Here is an 18,760-nt window from a genome sequence, read left to right as displayed (position 1 = left end):
GTATGCAGGTTCCTCAAAAACTAAAAATAGAGCTACCCGTACGACCCAGCAATCCCACTCCTGGTCATACATCCAAAAAAAACAAAAACACTCATTTGAAAAGTGCACCCCAGTGTTTATAGCAGCATTATTTATAACTGCCAAAGTACAGAAGCAACCTAGTTGTCCATCGACAGATGCATGGATAAAGAAGATGTGGTACATATATACACTGTACAATGAGATACTACTCAGCCACAAGAAAGAATGAAATTTTACCATTTGCAGCAACATGGATGGACTTGGAGGGCATTATGCTAAGTGAAATAAGTCAGACAGAAAAAGACAAATACTGTTTGACATTGCTTACATGTGGAATCTAAAAAATACAACAGGACTTCCCTGGTGGTGCAGTGGTTAGGAATCTGCCTGCCAGACACAGGGGTGCAGAAGGGGAAACTGGGACGACGTGAGAAAGTATCATTGACCTATATACACTACCAAATGTAAAACAGATGGCTAGTGGGAAGCTGCTGCATAGCACAAGGAGATCAACTCGATGCTTGGTGATGACTGGAGGGGTGGGATAGGGAGGTTGGAAGGGAGGCTCAAGAGGGAGGGGATAAGGGGATATATGTATACATAGAGCTGATTCACTTTGTTGTACAGCAGAAACTAACACAATACTGTAAAGGAATTGTACTCCAATAAAGATCTGAAAACAAACGCACAAAAAAAGAATCCACCTGCCAATGCAGGGTACACAGGTTTGATCCCTGGTCCGGGAAGATCCCACATGCCACAGAGCAACTAAGCCCTGTGCTCTAGAGCCCATGAGCCACAACTATTTAGCCCACACACCACAACTACTGAAGCCCGAGTGCCTAGAGCCTGTGCGCTGCAACAAGAAAAGCCACCACAATGAGAAGCCTGCGCTCTGCAACAAAGAGTAGCCTCTGCTCACCACGACTAGAAAAAGCCCGAGCGCAGCAACAAAGACCCAACACAGCCGAAAACATTTTAAAAATAAAATAAAAAAAATTAAAAATTAAAAATACAACAAACTGGTGAATAAAACAAAAAAGAAGCAGACTCACAGATTCAGAGAACAAACTAGTGGTTACGAGAGGGGTGAGAGAAGGGGGAGGGGCAACATAGGGGTAGGAGATTTTTTAAAAGGGTTATTATGGGATTAAATGAAATCATGTGTGTGAAACTTTTGACAATTGTAAAGCATCATAAAATTTAAAGAATCTTCCATTCAGTAAAAAAATTAAAATAATAATAACAATAATTTCCTCTTACCAGGTTAGAACTCTGTTTACCTGTGAGATTTAACCAGAAAGTACTTTGTCCTTTGGGTCCACAGAACCAAGACTCTTTGAGAAAGTTGTTTTCTTGTTCTACTCAATAGACCTGACTACCTTAAACCACCATCCTCCAAAGCAGTTGAAAAGAAATGACTCTCTACTGGCTTGCTTAGCACTCTACAACCTCAGCAACTGAGCTGACAAACGTAAATCCCACCTATAGGGTCAGCCCACCCCAGACAGTGGATAAATCTAGATCATCTTTGCTGCTGAACCACTTCTATAAACTTCACACTCCAATTCTTCCATCACTGTGTTGTGGTCTCACTCCCCAGTGTCTACCTTCCTCCCTTGCCTTACACAGTGCCTTACACGTTTTTCAATATTTGTCACATGAACGAATGAATAAAATAATCCAAATTCCTAGATGGCCCACACTTATCTAGTGTCCTTGCTTTATGCCCCAATCCCTCAGAAACTGGAATCTTGCCCACACCTGAGTTTATGATATCTGGGGTGTGACTGTCCTGAGGTACCACCTGGACCACCTCTATCACTTGAAGCTCAGAGAATTTCTATCCTGCCCTGAGTTCATCCTGGAATTCTATATAGATTTTACAGAATTCTTTTCATGTTTTTCAAGATCCCTCCTCCAAAGTTCAATCTCACAATTTGGAACGTAACTTTGGGTCTATTTTGCATGAGACCACCCCCTAGAATGACTGACCCAAGCCTTAATTTCATGTTCAAACCGTTAGATTCTGCTAAAGGTCTCTTTCTTCATCCATGCCTGCTCTCTCCGCAAGTACACTGTCACTGTCCTAAGTCTGATTCAGACACGTAATTCTTTTCTCTTTCTATATAAAGAGATCCAAAAGAGTTTCCAAATACTTTGGTTCCTATAACCACCTTCAGAAATACACTCTAGTGCATCCAGTAATGTAAGACACTCAGACTTAAGGGGAGAAAAAAACCCTCAAGATCATGCCAATATCCTGCTGTCTCATTCCTGTATCAGGTTGTTGAGTATCTTCAGAGAGAATTACAAAATATTTTAGAGTACCTACGATGTGCCAGGTTCTTGGTAGACTTAGAAGGTATAGTGGTGAACAAGACAGCCAAGGTTCCAGCCCTCACAGAGTGCTTGACTGGCTCATTTTTCATTGATTGGTGTCACTACAAATTCACAGTTCCCAGCATAAATGGGTTTCCAGCTCTATCCAACAATCCTATGGGTTCTAGACAATTCTTTCCCCTGTTCCCCACTATGGCTCTTTCAAAACATCTTCACTCGATGCCAGCTCCTCACCTTCCATCTCCCTCCTTTATCAAGATTATCCCTAACCCTAACCCTAACACTAATCCAAGGGTCATGGGATCATCTCTTACATCACAGAAAAAAGAGAAGTCATCACTTGGGAACACACACAAATGTTAGCTCCTTCCTCAATTCAAAATATCCAGCCAGCTTGGCTTCTTTCCTCCTGTAGAAGGAGAGGGATCTTTCCTTGCCTCTGAGATAAATCTGATAACATTCCTGGCTTCCTCAGATACTTCCATCATCAGTTGTCTTCACCCCTCTTTCCAATGTCCTCATCTGTTCCCAGTCTATAGATTACTTCTTGTTTAAACAGGCTGAAGTAGCTCTCAGTCAAAAGGAAAACTCTATGTTGACCTTCTCTGGTATTTCTTTCCTTTTCCCTACCTTTCAAAGCCACCTTTTGAGAGAGGTTTCTCCATCCATGGTTTCCACGTGTGCATCTCCCACCCAATCCCACCTCTGGCATTCACCTCGTCCAGTTTCTCTGCCCAAAACTTCCCTACCAACCCTCGTCTCACAAACGTAATAGAACCACTGTGGTGACGAACATTGTACTTTTCCATTCTTATCTTGCTGAAGCTCATTGATGCACTTGACACCCCTGATTCATCCATTAGGAGGGAAACATTCTCTTTTCCTGGAATTCGTGATCCCGCACCTTCTGTTTTTTCTTTCAGTACTTTGAATACAACCTGCCACTACTATCTGGCCTGTAGAGTTTCTGCTGAAAAATCTACTGATGATCTTATGAGGATTCCCTTGTATGTAACAAGTTGTTTTTCTCCTTCATTTTTTTAAATATTCTCTCCTTGTCTTTAACTTTTGACATTTTAATTATGATGTGATTCCAAAGAGTCTTCCCCACTATATAAAATGTTATCACTTTTCAATAATTTTCTGATAGACTTTTACTATTTTCATAATCAGTTATACTAAAAGAAAAACTTATCCTCAGAACAAATATTTGCCTGAATCTATACTGAAACTTCTCAAAAGATAATTACATACATGCAATTCTAAAAAGAATTTGAGCTACACGAACATGAACATAGAATCTTGCAAGGTGATTTATGCTGAAAGTGACTTTTTGGTGTAAAACTCTGGAATTTCTTTGGGATGTATAATGATGACTGATTTAATAAATATTTGGGAGTTTATTTAAATAAAATCAGCCTGGACTTTGGAAAATTTCCACTGAAATCAGAGCCATATAAGTCATAGCAACATTTGAACAATCATAAACCGTTATACCCAGCTTGAGGAAGCCCAAAGTTCCCAGGTTTTGCCCTAGTCAAATTGAGCATCATTCAACAGCAAAAAATGTTCAATATAAAAACCATAAAATAGCATCAGTGTGCTAGTTAGATTCCATATATGATACCAAAAAATTCACAGGTCAAGATTTAAAGATAGAAATAACTAGCAGCGTGTTTTGTATGTGTTCTAGGAAGTTCAGCAGAATACAAATTCTAGGGAAAACAGGGATTGGGGGGTGGGGTACTCCTTGGAAGTAATTACAACAATTAGATAACTTTTCTATTATTCAGTGGAGCCAGTGACATTCAAAATTAAAGTATTTTACAATAATTATTGATCGTGTCTGTCTGTTTTACAAAACAAACACTTGGAATAAACAGGCATTACTTTAAAAGAAAGGGCTTGATTACACTGAGCTAAACATATAGATTGATATTTTTAACAGAAGCTATCTAAAAATTATGCCTGGGATGTCTGGATCTGAAAGTTCCAGGAAACCTGGCAAAGCTAGGAAGCCAAAGAAACAAGATAAAATTCCATCTGCAGGCTAGTTCCCAGATGCCAACTCTCTTTTTGTGAGATGATGAGAGATACACACAATATACTGGGTAACACCCTGTTGAAACTTGTCACCCTTTTTTCACTTTGTTACCTCCAGTCCTCCCAGGGGTAAATCTAGTTAAGTAAAAGGTAGCCTTCCCAATTTCTAAAGTTTCTCCGTAAGATGCATCTTCTGCCCACTCTGTCTGCTGATCCTTTCATCTCCCCAGCACACACCCTTGGTCAATCTCTTCTTACGTAAGACAAGGAGCTAAATATGCAAATACAAATGTATGTGGCATACTTACCTCTGTTTCTTATTTTCCACAGTCTGATTTTCCTTCTCTCTCTAATTTTCTACATTTCCTTCTGTTTCTGACTCTCTGCATTCCAAATCTCACTTTTATCTTGGACAGCTGAAATGTCTGCACAAGTTGTTATCATGTCTGAAAATTGTTTCTTAATAAATTATCCTGAAACCTTTTTAAAAGAGTTTATCATTCAAGGATGAACCTCCAGATTTATTTCTTTTGTGAGTTATTGATTCTACAGGTTGGGATGTTAAAACTGGGGACTATCAGTTAAAACTGAGCCTGGTCTATGGATACAAGTTCTCATCAAACATTGAACTGGACAGAGGTCCTTTTCCGTGTGACTAATACTTTCTCTAAGCAGTGACCTGAGAATTCTGTTTGCCCTCATATTTGAACATATATTCCAGGACTTCCCTGGTGGCACAGTGGTTAAGAATCCGCCTGCCAATGCAGGGGACACAGGTTCAATCCCTAGTCTGGGAAGACCCCACATGCTGTGGAGCAACTAAGCCCGTGTGCCACAATTACTGACCCTGTGCTCTAGAACCCGAAAGCCACAACTACTGAGCCCATGCACCACAACTACTGAAGCCCATGTACCTAGATCCTATGCTCTGCAACAAGAGAAGCCACACACTGAGAAGACGGAGTACCACAACAAAGAGTAGCCCCCACTCTCCACAGCTATAGAAAGCCCACACACAGCAATGAAGACCCAACGCAGACAAAAAAAAAAGAAACATACTTTCCAAACAGAACAAAAGTCCAACACATAGTTGATCATTTGATCAGTTGATCAACTGATAATCGATCAGTCCTTTCCACTCTCAACACTCACATCTCCCCTTACTTACCTTAAATTGCATTGTCAATCTCTATAATCACTCCTTTGTCCTTTTATTTTACTGCCTGGCATATCTCCAATCTTGATTAAAGGCACTGATGTTGCAACTGTCTTGTGCACCTGAAAGTCAATGGAGAAAATCACTCAATCAAACTGACCAGTCCTAACTTAAATTTCTTCCACTAACACCAGGAGGCCCGTCATGGAGTCCACTAATAATGACTCATGTCCACAGTTCATCCACTCTCCTGCTTTCCCAGCCAACTACTTCATGCCTCTGTTCTCTCTTCAGTTTCTACCACCTCCTGCCCCATCCTCATTCTTAGCTGAATGAAAAAATACAGGGAATCAGAAGAGAACTTTCATGAACTGCTTCCACCACATTCACCCACCTGCCGGTATCTGTGTTCATAACTCTTCCTTTCCCACATGCTCTGTCCAATTTCTATCAACGGCCAACCCCTACACTTGTACGCTACATTTACTCCCCCCCAAAATGATACTTCTCGAGCAATCTTTCCCCCTCTTTCCTGCATCTACTTTTCTCTCTACTTGGTTATTTCTATCAGCATACAAACTTGCTATCATAGCTCCCATTTTCATATTTTTCTCCCACCCTAAAAATATAATCTATTTATCCTCATGTTCTTCTCTAGCTACAACCCTATTTCTCCTGTCCCTTTAAGCAAAATTCCTGAAAATGCTTGTGCATATTTGGCATCCCCCAGTTCTCTCATTTTCTCTTGGAGCACTCCAATCAGGTCATCATCTCAACCATGACATCAAAATTTATTTTTGACCTCCACATAGAGACTATTTTTCTCTTATCTTCTTATTTGAACTATAAGCAGCATTTGAGACTGTCTATCTCTCCTTTCGTCTAGAAAATCTTTCTTCATTAGACCTAAAAAAGCATCACCTTCTCTGGTTCTCCTTTTATATCCTGGGAGTACAAGGATAGTTAAATAAAGGCATTATATGATCACCATTTTCCATTATTTATTATTTCTGTTAATTTCTATTATCTTGAAAATTCTAGGTAAGTCAATAAAACATTATGAAGAAGAAATAAAAGATACCTAACGGAGAAAATAAAATTATTATAACAAATAAAGGATTATCTACCTAAAATTTTAATTACCCAGAAATAAATTTAACACAAAACATGTAGTTCCTAAATAAAGAGAACTACAAATTGCTACTGAGAGATATGAAAGATGACTTGACAGAATGAGAAGGCATAATTGCAGAAGCTTAAACAGGAAGTGAATAGCTTATGGAAAGGTTGGAGATGGCTTCTGAAGCCTTTAGTTACATAACTAGATACTGTGATCCTGGATTAGAAACCTAAGTATCATAGAGATGTCAATCTTAACAGATTCATCTACATGTTTAATAAAATTCCAACCAAAATATTAATAAGACATTTTTCACAAAGTGTTAACACAGTTCTCAAGTTTACCAAAAAGCTGTGACAAGCAAGACAAGAGAGGATCAGTGGAAGAACTGGGGAAATCCAAATAAAGTCTGAAGTTTAGTTAATAATGTGCCAGTGCTGATTTTTTAGTTCTAATAATTGTCCTATGGTTATGAAAGATGTCAACATTGAGAGAAGTTGAGTGAAGAATACCAGGGAATTCTCTGTATTTTCTTTGCAAATTTTCTGTAAATGTAAACTTACTTCAAAATAAAAACTGTAAATAAATAAATCAAATAAAAAGTAGGGAACTGTCTAAATAGATATCAAAACATATAGTAAAGCCCCAATCATCTAAACAGTAGGGACAAAACTAGTAGATGAAGCAATTAAACAGAATAAAACCAATGAATTCAGCATCACAATCAATGAAAAAAATTATTCACCAAGTGGTACTGATCAGTAAGTTAATTGTGGGGCTGACAGGAAATCAAGTTTAGATTCTTACCTAAAGCAACAAAGCAAAATAAATTCTAACTGGAGTATACAATTCAATATTTAAAATAAACCATTTTTCTTCCAACTCCAAACAAAAATATAAGTAAATACTTCTCTGATCACAGGGCAGACGAGAAATTTCTAAACACAAAAACCATGGAATAAACTATGAAGAACAATTAAAAAAAATAAGTTTGGAGAAAATTTTGGAACTTCTGTCTAAAAACTGCAAAATAATTGGAAGGATAAAAGGAAAGTCTGGGAAGTTATTTGCTACAAATTTAAGAGATAAGAGATTAAGGCCTTAATTTATTGATTTAATCAAGATATAAAAATTAATAAGAAATCATTAATATTCTAACAAGAACCAGGGCAAAGGACATGAACAAACAATCCGAAGAGAAATAAAATTGGTTAATGAATACACTTTCGAATTCAAACTTTCTAGTGGCCAAAAAAGTAAAAGATTAATAACATAAGTTTTTTGCCATCATATTAGCAAATATTCGAACAGTTAATAATAACCAGTGCTGACAAGAATCTGTTGGAATAGATTCCACTGTTGGCACCACTGATGACCATGTGAATTATACAAGCTTCCTGGAAAAAGATTTGGCAATGTAATAAACTAGCCTTTAGAACAGTCATTTCCTTTCGTCAAATGTATTGGTGAAGATTTACATATATGGCTACCTGTCAAATTGTTATTAATAATAGCAAAAAAAAATGGAAATGATCTATATATGTGCACATATACACATGAACTAGAAGGAAATACACAAAAAATTAACAGTTATTTATTTCACAGTGGTGACATTATGGGTAAACTTTACTCTTCTTCCTTTTCTCTAAATTTCCTAATCTCTCTGGTAGCATCTACTGTATAATTTTTTATTTTCTCTGTATTTGTTTCTGTTCTCTAAAGTTTCTCGGGACTGCCCTGGTCGTCCAGTGGTTAAGAATCCACCTCCCAATGCAGGGGACGTAGGTTTGATCCCTGGTCAGGGAACTAAGATCCCACATGCCACGGAGCAACTAAGCCCATGTGCCACAACTACTGAACCTGCGTGCCACAACTACTGAGCCCGTGCACTCTGGAGCCCCTGCACCACAACTGGAAAGAAGCCTGTGTGCCACAACAAAGAGCCTGCACACCACAACTAAGACCCAAAGCAGCCAAAATAAATAAATAAATAAATATTTAAAAATAAAGTTTCTCTAATTTTTCCTATAATTAGGCGAGAAATGGAAGCTTTTACACAGAGGAAACTGAATCTAACACATGGGAACATAGCAAATGCTTAAATACATCTGGATTTTTAAGCATTCAAAATATATGATAAGAAATTTTGATGTTGACTGATATTTTGATATTCCACAAGCGACAATAAAACAGACTGCCACATTAAATCTGAGAACATATTAAAACAAGAGAGTGTGCTGGGCTTTTTGGCACATCCTCGTTTTAGGAGGAAACTGATCAATTGTGTATAGTTTCTGGGTCTTTAGTTCATATTTCCCAGTCAGAGACCCAAACCTCTAGTTGATAAATTCTGATCCCCGTCTGGTCCCTCCACTGTTTCTGGAGGCTGCTGGGGTACACGAGCTAGAGATTATTCTGGGCCTTAGATAAATGTGTCAATTCCAGGATTCCAACTAGAGAATTCCAACTTGTTCCAGAGAACACCTAGTTCAGTGCGGCTTTGTCCTCAAACACATACTAGAGGCCTATGCCATCATTCCCTGAATGTTGAGGAACTGCTACTGGTTTTTCAGGAATAGGTGACAGTTTTCAGACAATTTTTTTTGGAGGGAGAGGGGAAGGAAGAGGCAAAAGTCTCATGAAACAAAAGTTAGCTTTACTGTGGTAAATACTCTGGTATTTTCTATTGTATTCTCTTTTATTCTGTTCTGTTTCTTTGTTCTTTAATCCACTAAATTGATTTAATGAGCTTCCAGTGGGCTCTGATCCTAAGAGTAAAAAACACTGGACCAGAAAATATAGAAGTTGCTGGCTGATTAAAAAAAAAAAAGCAAGCCAGCAACAAAAATGCTCACAGTCAGGTGTTCAGAAATGGAACAAAGCACAAATCTAGAATGGGGTATTATTCAGTATTGACTTTTATGCAGACTTCTGGAAGTAGGGATTTTTTTTTTTAAAAAGCAAGGATGGTTTTTAGGTCTTATACAGACCTAACATTAAATAACACTGAACATTAGAGTGAGGCAGCAATTCTCCTTTTGGTTCTATGATCCTCCTTTCCTGTCTGCAAGGGGCTTGGTTCCAGGAGCCCCCCTGCAGATACCAAAATCCGCAGACGATCAAGTCTCCTATATACTCTTAAAATGGCAGAGTACAGTCAGTACAGCCCTACAATGAGTACAGCCGTACAATGAACACAGTCTGACAATAAATACAGTCAGCTCTTTCCAAGTGTTTGGCATCCTGCGCACGGCTGATAATCATTCCTTCTGATTACCACGTATAGAAAGCCACAGTTGTCAATTCTTGCTAGGGAAAGCTCTTTTTAAAAAGTATTGGTTTGGTGGCAAGGAGAAGGAGGATAAATTTGGAATTTGGGAGTAACAGATACAGACTACTCTAGGTAAAACAGATAAACAACAAGGACCTACTGTACAGCACAGGGAACTCTACTCAATACTCTGTAATGACCTATATAGGAAACAAATCTGAAAAGGAATACATATATATATATATACACACACACACACACGTATGTAACTGAATCACATTGCTGTACACCTGAAACACTGTAAATCAACTATACTTCAATAAAAAAATAAAAAATTTCAAAAGTGTTTTTTCAATTGATCACATAAGTGATGGAACAGTGATGAAAATAACTGCAGATGTTCATATGGCTTTCCTGTGCGCCAGGCACCATCCCAAACACTTTTCATATGTTTTATTTCACCTGCATTACAATTCTATGTGGTAAATACAATTCATATCTCCATTCTACAGGTTAGAAAACGTAGAAAGACGTTAAGCTGCTCAAGGTCACACAGCTGGTAAGTGGCACAGCAAGGATTTGAACCCAGACAAGCTAGCCTGTGCTCTTAGCTGCTACTCTATGACTGAAAGGGTCCACAAGGACACAGTTAAAGTAAGACTCCTTTCTGCTCTGCTCCAGCCATGACCCCACCCTCTTCCCCCCACAGGACTTAACCACTGTCACTATTTTTTTGTAAACCCCTTCCAGAGATTTCCATACACGTAATAAACAAATACATAAAAACCGATGTGTATGGGTGTAAATTACCAACGAATCTTTTTGCGCATCATAATCTACATAAAAATCTGTAGCGTTTTAATAGCTGCATTATATTCTGTTGCTGCATTATATTCTATTGTAGGATGCACCATAACTTTTCACTAATCACAATCAATGAGCATTTATTTTATTCTAAGATTTTGCTATGTCAAACAATGTTTCAATAAATAACCTAGAACATGTCACTGGCTCAGTATAAACAAATCTCCAGTATAGACTCACAGAAGTAGGTATATTTGCTGGGTAAAAGGATATAGCATTTTTTACACATATTAACAGAGAATATGACTGAGAATGAGAGCCTTCAACAAGCCACAGAAATTAGCTAGACTTTAATGACATTTCCTTTGTTTCATTGTTTTTACTTTTAAGTAAAGTTACCAAGTATTTAGGACTAGTGACACTAGCTTTCCATTTATGAAAATGACATAAGCTTTCTCTCGTGAAAACGTGAGTCAAGTTTGAAAATATTTATTATATAAATATTGTATGGTACATGGAGGTGGTCCTTGGGCTACATATAACAGGGACCAAAAAGAGGCCCCCCCCCCCAAAAAAAGTGTTCATTTTTAAACACATACAGGCTCACTTCTACAGTCTTCATATTTTTCAACATTTCCATGACGATAAGAACAGTGCCTGCTGTCTGAACAAGCACCACCTGGTGCACAGTCATTCTTTATGACTGGTTTGGCAACTTCAGCCTTATTTAAACTGACAGCCCCTCAGATGCCTCTGCATGGTGATCTCGCTCCCACCCACAGATGATACCGCCCTGTTTATTCCACCTCATGACGACTCTTTTGTTTTCCTTCCCCTCAATACCTAGTAAAGGGTAATCGACACATGTTGACTACCTGACGTTGTTTTTTCAAGTTTTCTGCAACTTGTTGCATGATTGAATTCTATCCATTTCATTTCATAGATTTTTACAGACGTTCCTGGGCCTATAATTTGCCTGCCACTTTCAGTTTGCCAAAATGCTCTTGAGTTCAACTGTGTTGCCATATCTAATATATCTTTGTTGTGTTTAAGGTGTCCTTAGGATCCAATGTCCTCCCTTTCTCTGAAAGCTATTCTGAATAATAATATATCCATCATTGCACAAAGCTTGCCAACCACTTTGGATGTGGTCTTGCCCTCTGGACCCACTGAAGTTCCTGATAAGAAGTTTACTCACAGGAAAATAAAAATACATGCAATACAGTTATTTCCCTTGATTCTTTCATAAAGTATGCTCTTTAGTCATTTCACAAATGGTCAGCTGTGACTCTCAAACTGCTTTGCACCTGGAATTTGTTTCCAAGTTATATTCCAGATTCTGTATTCTGTTACCACATATTTTTATAGTAAATTGTTAGCCAGATCCACTTATAGAATCTTCTGATCTTTGTCCCAGAGACTACTTTTTCAAACCCCAGGTTGAAAGCATTTAGTTATAGAAACCACACACCGTGAATTTATAACCGCACTACTACCAAGTGACCTGTTTCCTTTTCATGTTCCCATAAACCCTAAAGTTTAAAAGTTTGTAGGAGGCCAGAATTGGTCACATTGTTTGAAGTGAAAAGTGCCACTGCTAATTGTTAATTTTAATCTGCAAGTTACTTTTTAATAGCATCTCTATTCTTATTCAAATTTCTTATTAAAGATATTACACTTTCACCATTAGACAAAAATAAAATACTGGTGGAATTGTTAACCTCATGTTAACAGTTCCAACCCTCAGGGACTACAACCCACCTACAAACTCTCCAGAGAAAGAGATGCTCAAAATCATCACATAATTTCATTTCAGTGTGTCACATCAGGTTCCAATTGTATTCCAGACATGTCCTAATGCATCCTAAGTGCATGTCGATTTCGTCTTTTCAATCACTGCAAATAAACAGAAGTATCCTTTTGGTGATTCTTCAAATCCTCTTTGATATTATTTAAAATACTAGGACACATATCCGTTTTCTTGTCCTTGCTAAATAATACATATCCCATTGATAGTGTTTTCCAACAGTGTGTCAGTTCTTTACCTTGCTTCTATTATTGCTTATTGAGTGCAATAATCTGATCAATTAAGATCAGATTCCTCCCATTGTACTTCTGAGAACAGATCTGGACTGGCAGGGTCACTCACTTTGTAATAGTAATTGCAGTCACCACTTACTGAGCATTTGCTGTGTGCCTGGTGCTGTTGTATACATGGAAACACAGATTCTTTTCTGTAAACACTGAAATGACCTCATGATGTAAATAACATTATTGCCTCCAGTTGTGGATGAGGAAACTTTTCAGGTTGGAAAAGTGAAGTATCTTCCCAACCTACCTTGTATGAAGCAGAACTGGATTCATTCTCAGAGCTATCAAGCAAACCTTTAAAGGCCATGTTTATCCACTGCCAAGCTAATTAAGTTGGATCTTGTGTTTAATTTATATTTGATCTCACAGGAGGTGAGGAAAAACACTTTATTCCAAGGTCACATGATGCAAAATTAATATTAATCAACCAGCAACTTAGGTAGACATTATTGATTTAAAAGGTGATCACTGCTTTCAATAAACAACTTACCCCTTAACACTGGAAATAACTAAAATGTATCTTACTAACAGTTGGCCGTATCTTCCACTTTCACCCTAAGTCCATTTATTCTTCATTTAATTCTATTGCTTGCTGATTCATTTTCAATTTTGTGCTTCACTGTGACCTCTATATTCTTTTCTTTTTGCACTCTTAAGTCTGCATCAGGCATTCATGGTGCAGTACTGCAGAATTTCATTCCAAATGGAGATAAACTTTCACACGTGTTATGACTGTGTCCGCCTTTCCCTGTAACACATTCATATTAGCGATATACAAAATTTTTTTATGAAGCAAAAAATTATTTCATCCAGGACTATATCCTCTACAATTTTAAAGTTTTTAGGTACCATTTTCTATTTGCAGAGTATCTTAATTGTTTTGAGTGGCTTTTCAAAACCAGATACTAGAGCACAGGATGATTTTTTTGCCAAGGGGCACCTGGAGTTAGAGGCAGGATGGGCACTGAAATTCTGTGCTATTAAATCACAGCTCCCCCATCTGTTCCCTAATCCACCCAGCAGCACAGACGCCCGAAGGTTAAAATAAGCAGGGGAGGCAGATCGTCATCAATGGGGTGAGTTTCTCACTTATCCTTCCTCTTTGAACACGGCACGTCACCCTGCTGTACTGCACTTAGTCTTATAAAAACATATGCAGCTAAAATACAACTGTGCTAATTTTAGAAAATACCTGGAAGTGAAATGCATAGCAGAATATGAGGCTGGAACAATGTGTTGGTTTGGCTAGCTGGTCTGTAGCGTAGAGTCTGACAGATTTTTTTTTTCCCAAATTCTTTATATAGATGTTACAAAAGGCTAGCAGGCATTGGCATAATTGGTTTCCTACATTTTTCTTTTAATTAGTTGCTTACATTTAACTATCTGAGTTTACATAAAAAGAAACAGATTTGGAAAAGAATCTAAAAAGAATATATATTTATATATCATACATATATATATCACTGAATCACTTTGCTGTACACCTGAAGCTAACACATTGTAAGTCAATGATATTTCAATAAAAATTAAAAATAAAAAAAGAAATTGAAGGCACAGTCAAAACAACCACCCAACAAGCAAACAAACAGATTTGCAGTACCTTTTCAATCATCAGGTCGGTTACAGTGGGCACCACACCCAACACGGCTATCTGTCGTCCCCACTGCACAGAGGATGTACCTCCAATTTACTGGCATCCCCCCTCCTCTGCGTCACTGATTTATATTACCTGACTGATTTGTGTCGAAGATGAAATGTATGGCTTCGGAAGAACTTAATGGGCTCTGAAAGGTATCACAGGAAATTTGACTCAACACAGTGAAATATGGTAAGTCTGATGACAGATGGACTCATTACAAAATCTCAACAAAAGCCATTATGCAAAATGTTTAGCCTGGGCCCAGACTACTAGATGGATCTAAAACCATCATAACCCATGAAAGTCCTATAAGGACCAGATTTGCCCAACCCAAGATGCTTTTTCTCTTTAAAAATGTCAAAAACAGGATAAATTAAGAAATAATAGAGAACTTAGTCATTTAGCATGTCAATAAATATTACCTTTTTAAGACTTGAAAATCCTTGACTAAACTTTTTAGCCTATGACTGAGGCATTTTCATACCTACGGAATCTGCAAAATGCATCTATTCTTAACAGAGTCCCCTGGACCAAGGGTGACGGATGGAGTAAATACAGACTCCAACGCTGTGCCCAAGAAATAAAAGAAAATCCCTAAATCTAACTGCAAATCAGATTATATCCAGAGACTTTCTCCAAACAAATGAGAAAAACAATAGACTAAAAAGAAATTTCCAAAAAAAAAAAGAAAAATATTCTCATTTGTTTATTTTTATCCCATTTGTGACATAAGAAATATTCATGAGATAACCTTCTAGAGTCTTCTATGAAAACAATCCTGCCTTAAACCTCAATGTGATGCAAAACTGTCAGGATGGAATCGAATTTGACCTAATTACACGAGTGGCTTTTCATCATGTTGGCACTGATTAGGGCTTAGTTTACATTTAAGGAATGCCCCGCCTTTCAATGGCATGTGCGTTAATCCATTCTATGTTGCTGACAGGAAAGCTTGGTCATAATGCATTGTCAGGTATTTTTATCCCATGCAAGAGCTTGCTTTCATGAGCAATTATAATCGAATTAAAGCCATTAATGTTTACTCCTCTGGGAAGTACGACATCAGGATTGCTCATGTCTTTCTAGCCACTATACAATTTGTATTTTGTTTCTCACTTCTGAGACTCTTCAGGAGTTATTTTCCTGTCACCTTAAAATAGAAACATACCCTGTGGCAATGTTTTCAATATAGCTATTTGCAGTTAAATTGAATAAAAAATGAATAATGTGTTTATTAAGAGTATCAGGAGCGGAGATGCAACTTTTCTCATTATGTTATATTACTGTTTCTGCTGAGATACAAGATAATAATTTTATAACATAAAGTGTAGATTAAGCTTTGAAAAGTCATTACATCTACTGCAACATACCTGGACTGGAAATTCTTTCACAGAGTGGCAATATCCTTTAAATCACAGTCAAATATAAATAAGGTACAAACTTAAAATTTTATTTTCCTGGGAAGTGTCATTTTTTTAAAACTAGAATACATTTTTATATTGATGTTCTAATATTGCTATAAATATTACATAAATGCACTCTCCAATATACCTACAGGGTCCTTAACCAAATAATATATATGTTATAAAAGTATGAAAGATAAAGAAATCATTTTATACTATTTACTTAGCATTGCTCATGCCACATACTCTATTCTGAAGGACAAATAAACTTAAATATTAATGGACAATAATAGCGTACACCTTTTTTAGGGTTTACTATACCAGGCACTGGTTTAAAATCTTTGTATCGCCTCTTTAAATCCTCACAGCTTATTCATATTATCCTCTTTTAGCAGAAGGGGAAACTGGGGCCCAGAAAGGTTAAGTAACTTGCCAAGCGTCAACCAGCTAGGAAATAATGGGGCCAAGATACAAACCCGCACAGTTTGACTCTAGTACTGGACTTCTACTGGCTTTTCCTTGCTATTCTCTCTCCTAAATTTAGGGCTTCTCCCTTTTCAAAGTTGTGCTGATTCAGGTGCTGTCTATGGTTTTGAACCCCCCTGCTACCCCTTCACTTCTTCTGGGACCATATTGCCCGGTAGATTTTTTTTTTGAGTCTATATTCACACTTGTCTTTTAAACTCTCTAAGCCTCACTCTCCTCATCTGTAAAGTAATAGCTACTTCAGAGAACTGTCTGGAGGATTAAACCCGGAATGCATGTAAAGCACTTAGCCAAGTGCTTGGCTGAGAGCAAGCACTTGATAAACATGGACTATTACGATTACTATGGCTTTACGTTCAACCAAGGGCAGGCATGCATTGGCTCCTCTGGTAAGGGGGTCCCTGAGAGATTTTCCTACATCATCACACCAATCACAATTTCATGTCTGATACAAAGCTGTGTTGGTTTGGGTTTGGGTTTTTTTATGTGATCACTAAAAGGGAGGGTCTTTCAATAATGTAGATATGCTCCGTGAAATAACTGATGCTCTTCCTGTCGGAGTTGCAGATCTTTCTGACAGATAAAGAATACAAATTCAATAATAGGAAAGTATCTGTGCCTTTTAAGCCAATTTATTTATTTACTTATTTATTTAGTGGCTGCGTTGGGTCTTTGTCGCAGTGTGCAGGCTTTTCAGTGCAGGGGCTTCTCTTGTTGCGGAGCACGGGCTATAGGCTCGTGGGTTTCAGTATTTGTGGCATGTGGGTTCAATAGTTGTGGCTCGCAGGCTCTAGGGCACGGGCTCTAGGGCACAGGCTCAATAGCTGTGGCGCACAGGCTTAGCTGCTCCACGGGCATGTGGGATCTTCCCAGAATGGGGATTGAACCCATGTCCCCTGCATTGACAGGAGGATTCTTAACCACTGCACCACCAGGGAAGCCCCAAGCCAAATTTTTTAAATGATATATTCTAATGGTATATCAACAGTGAATCAAAAAAATAAGAAAAAAAGTTATACTGCCTTTATTTCCTTCAGCACTCTTTATTAAAGCCAACAAACAATTCTTAGAAAACAATATCTTGAAATTAACATCCCTATGTGTATGTTCTCATTTATACAAGGAATATCTTTAAGAATATTTTTACCCACACTTACTATCCCTTGCTTTGTGAGTGTCGTTAGCTTTAGTGGTTTCCAGGTTTTTAATCATCCTAAAGACAATCACAATTTTAACCACGTGAGGTGCATTATGATAGGATGATATTTTAAAGGCGGAATTACTGTGGACCTAATGAGGTCTACATTACAATCTCCTTGTTTGCCTGGGGCCCTTCCAGAACCTCTGGGGCACTGAGTTGGAGAGACATTTAATTTGAGTTTAGTGGGAGTTATTTATGTGGTTTTCAGTCACTTCCCTGAGCAGTTATGACTGGTGTTCCTGATGTACAAATGGATCCCAAAATACTCGTACTGCCCACTCCTAGTGAATTACCCAGCATTATTTTGCTAAGATGAGAGACAGAAGTCACACAGTGATACGAACATGGCTATGGTATCCAGGACTGAGCAGTAAAGAAGAAACAAGATTGCAAGTATTTGGAGCCAGAAGATAGTCTGCAGAAAATTATTATACAGATGTATTGGCAGTTAATTAACAAAAATATTATTCTTCTAGATCCTGTGATGTTTTAGGGTTTTTAGTTTTCAGCTTTTCCATATTTTCAATTTGTTACTTTTTCCTAACTTTAAATAAACATGGACTTCATATCTAATTTAGCATTTGTAATTGCGTGTCTTTCTATACAAAAGAGCACCAAACTGTATAGGGCTCCAAGGTCAAATTCCACAAAATCTGGACTTACCCTGACAACAATAGAAGGCTAATTATCCTATTTCCACATTTCTCCCAGGGAGGGTCACCTACAGGGGCAAATGAACATTCCTCACTGGAAAAAAAAAATTCTTCTATTAAAAAAAAAGAAAAAATATAGGTATGAGAATATCAGAACCAAGGCAAATTAAGAAATCTTCAAAAATCCTCAATTAATCTTTTTTACTTTATAATCATCCACATCTACATTAACTTCATCATTCCATTCATATACTCAAGGTGTGCAATGATTTCATCTTAGCTAAGACATCATAAGTATGAAAGATATTGATCTTATTTTAGAATCAATTCTTTTGGAATGTATCCACTACCTGAGAGGATAAGGTTGGCAAAATGTAACCTTGATAAAGGCACAAAATGACCTACCCACACAATAATATAAATATAAAAATCTGTCTTTGATTTTTCAATGTAGGGAAGATCCAAGTAAGAAAGGCTGTGATCCAGAATTTTCCGGAAGAGTTCATTTCCTTCCTGGGAAGGATTTCCC

This window comes from Hippopotamus amphibius, chromosome 6 (genome assembly GCF_030028045.1).
Source record: "Hippopotamus amphibius kiboko isolate mHipAmp2 chromosome 6, mHipAmp2.hap2, whole genome shotgun sequence".
Lineage (NCBI taxonomy): Eukaryota > Metazoa > Chordata > Mammalia > Artiodactyla > Hippopotamidae > Hippopotamus > Hippopotamus amphibius.
The sequence above is the reverse complement of the archived record's forward strand: the minus strand, read 5'-3'. Positions refer to the sequence as shown.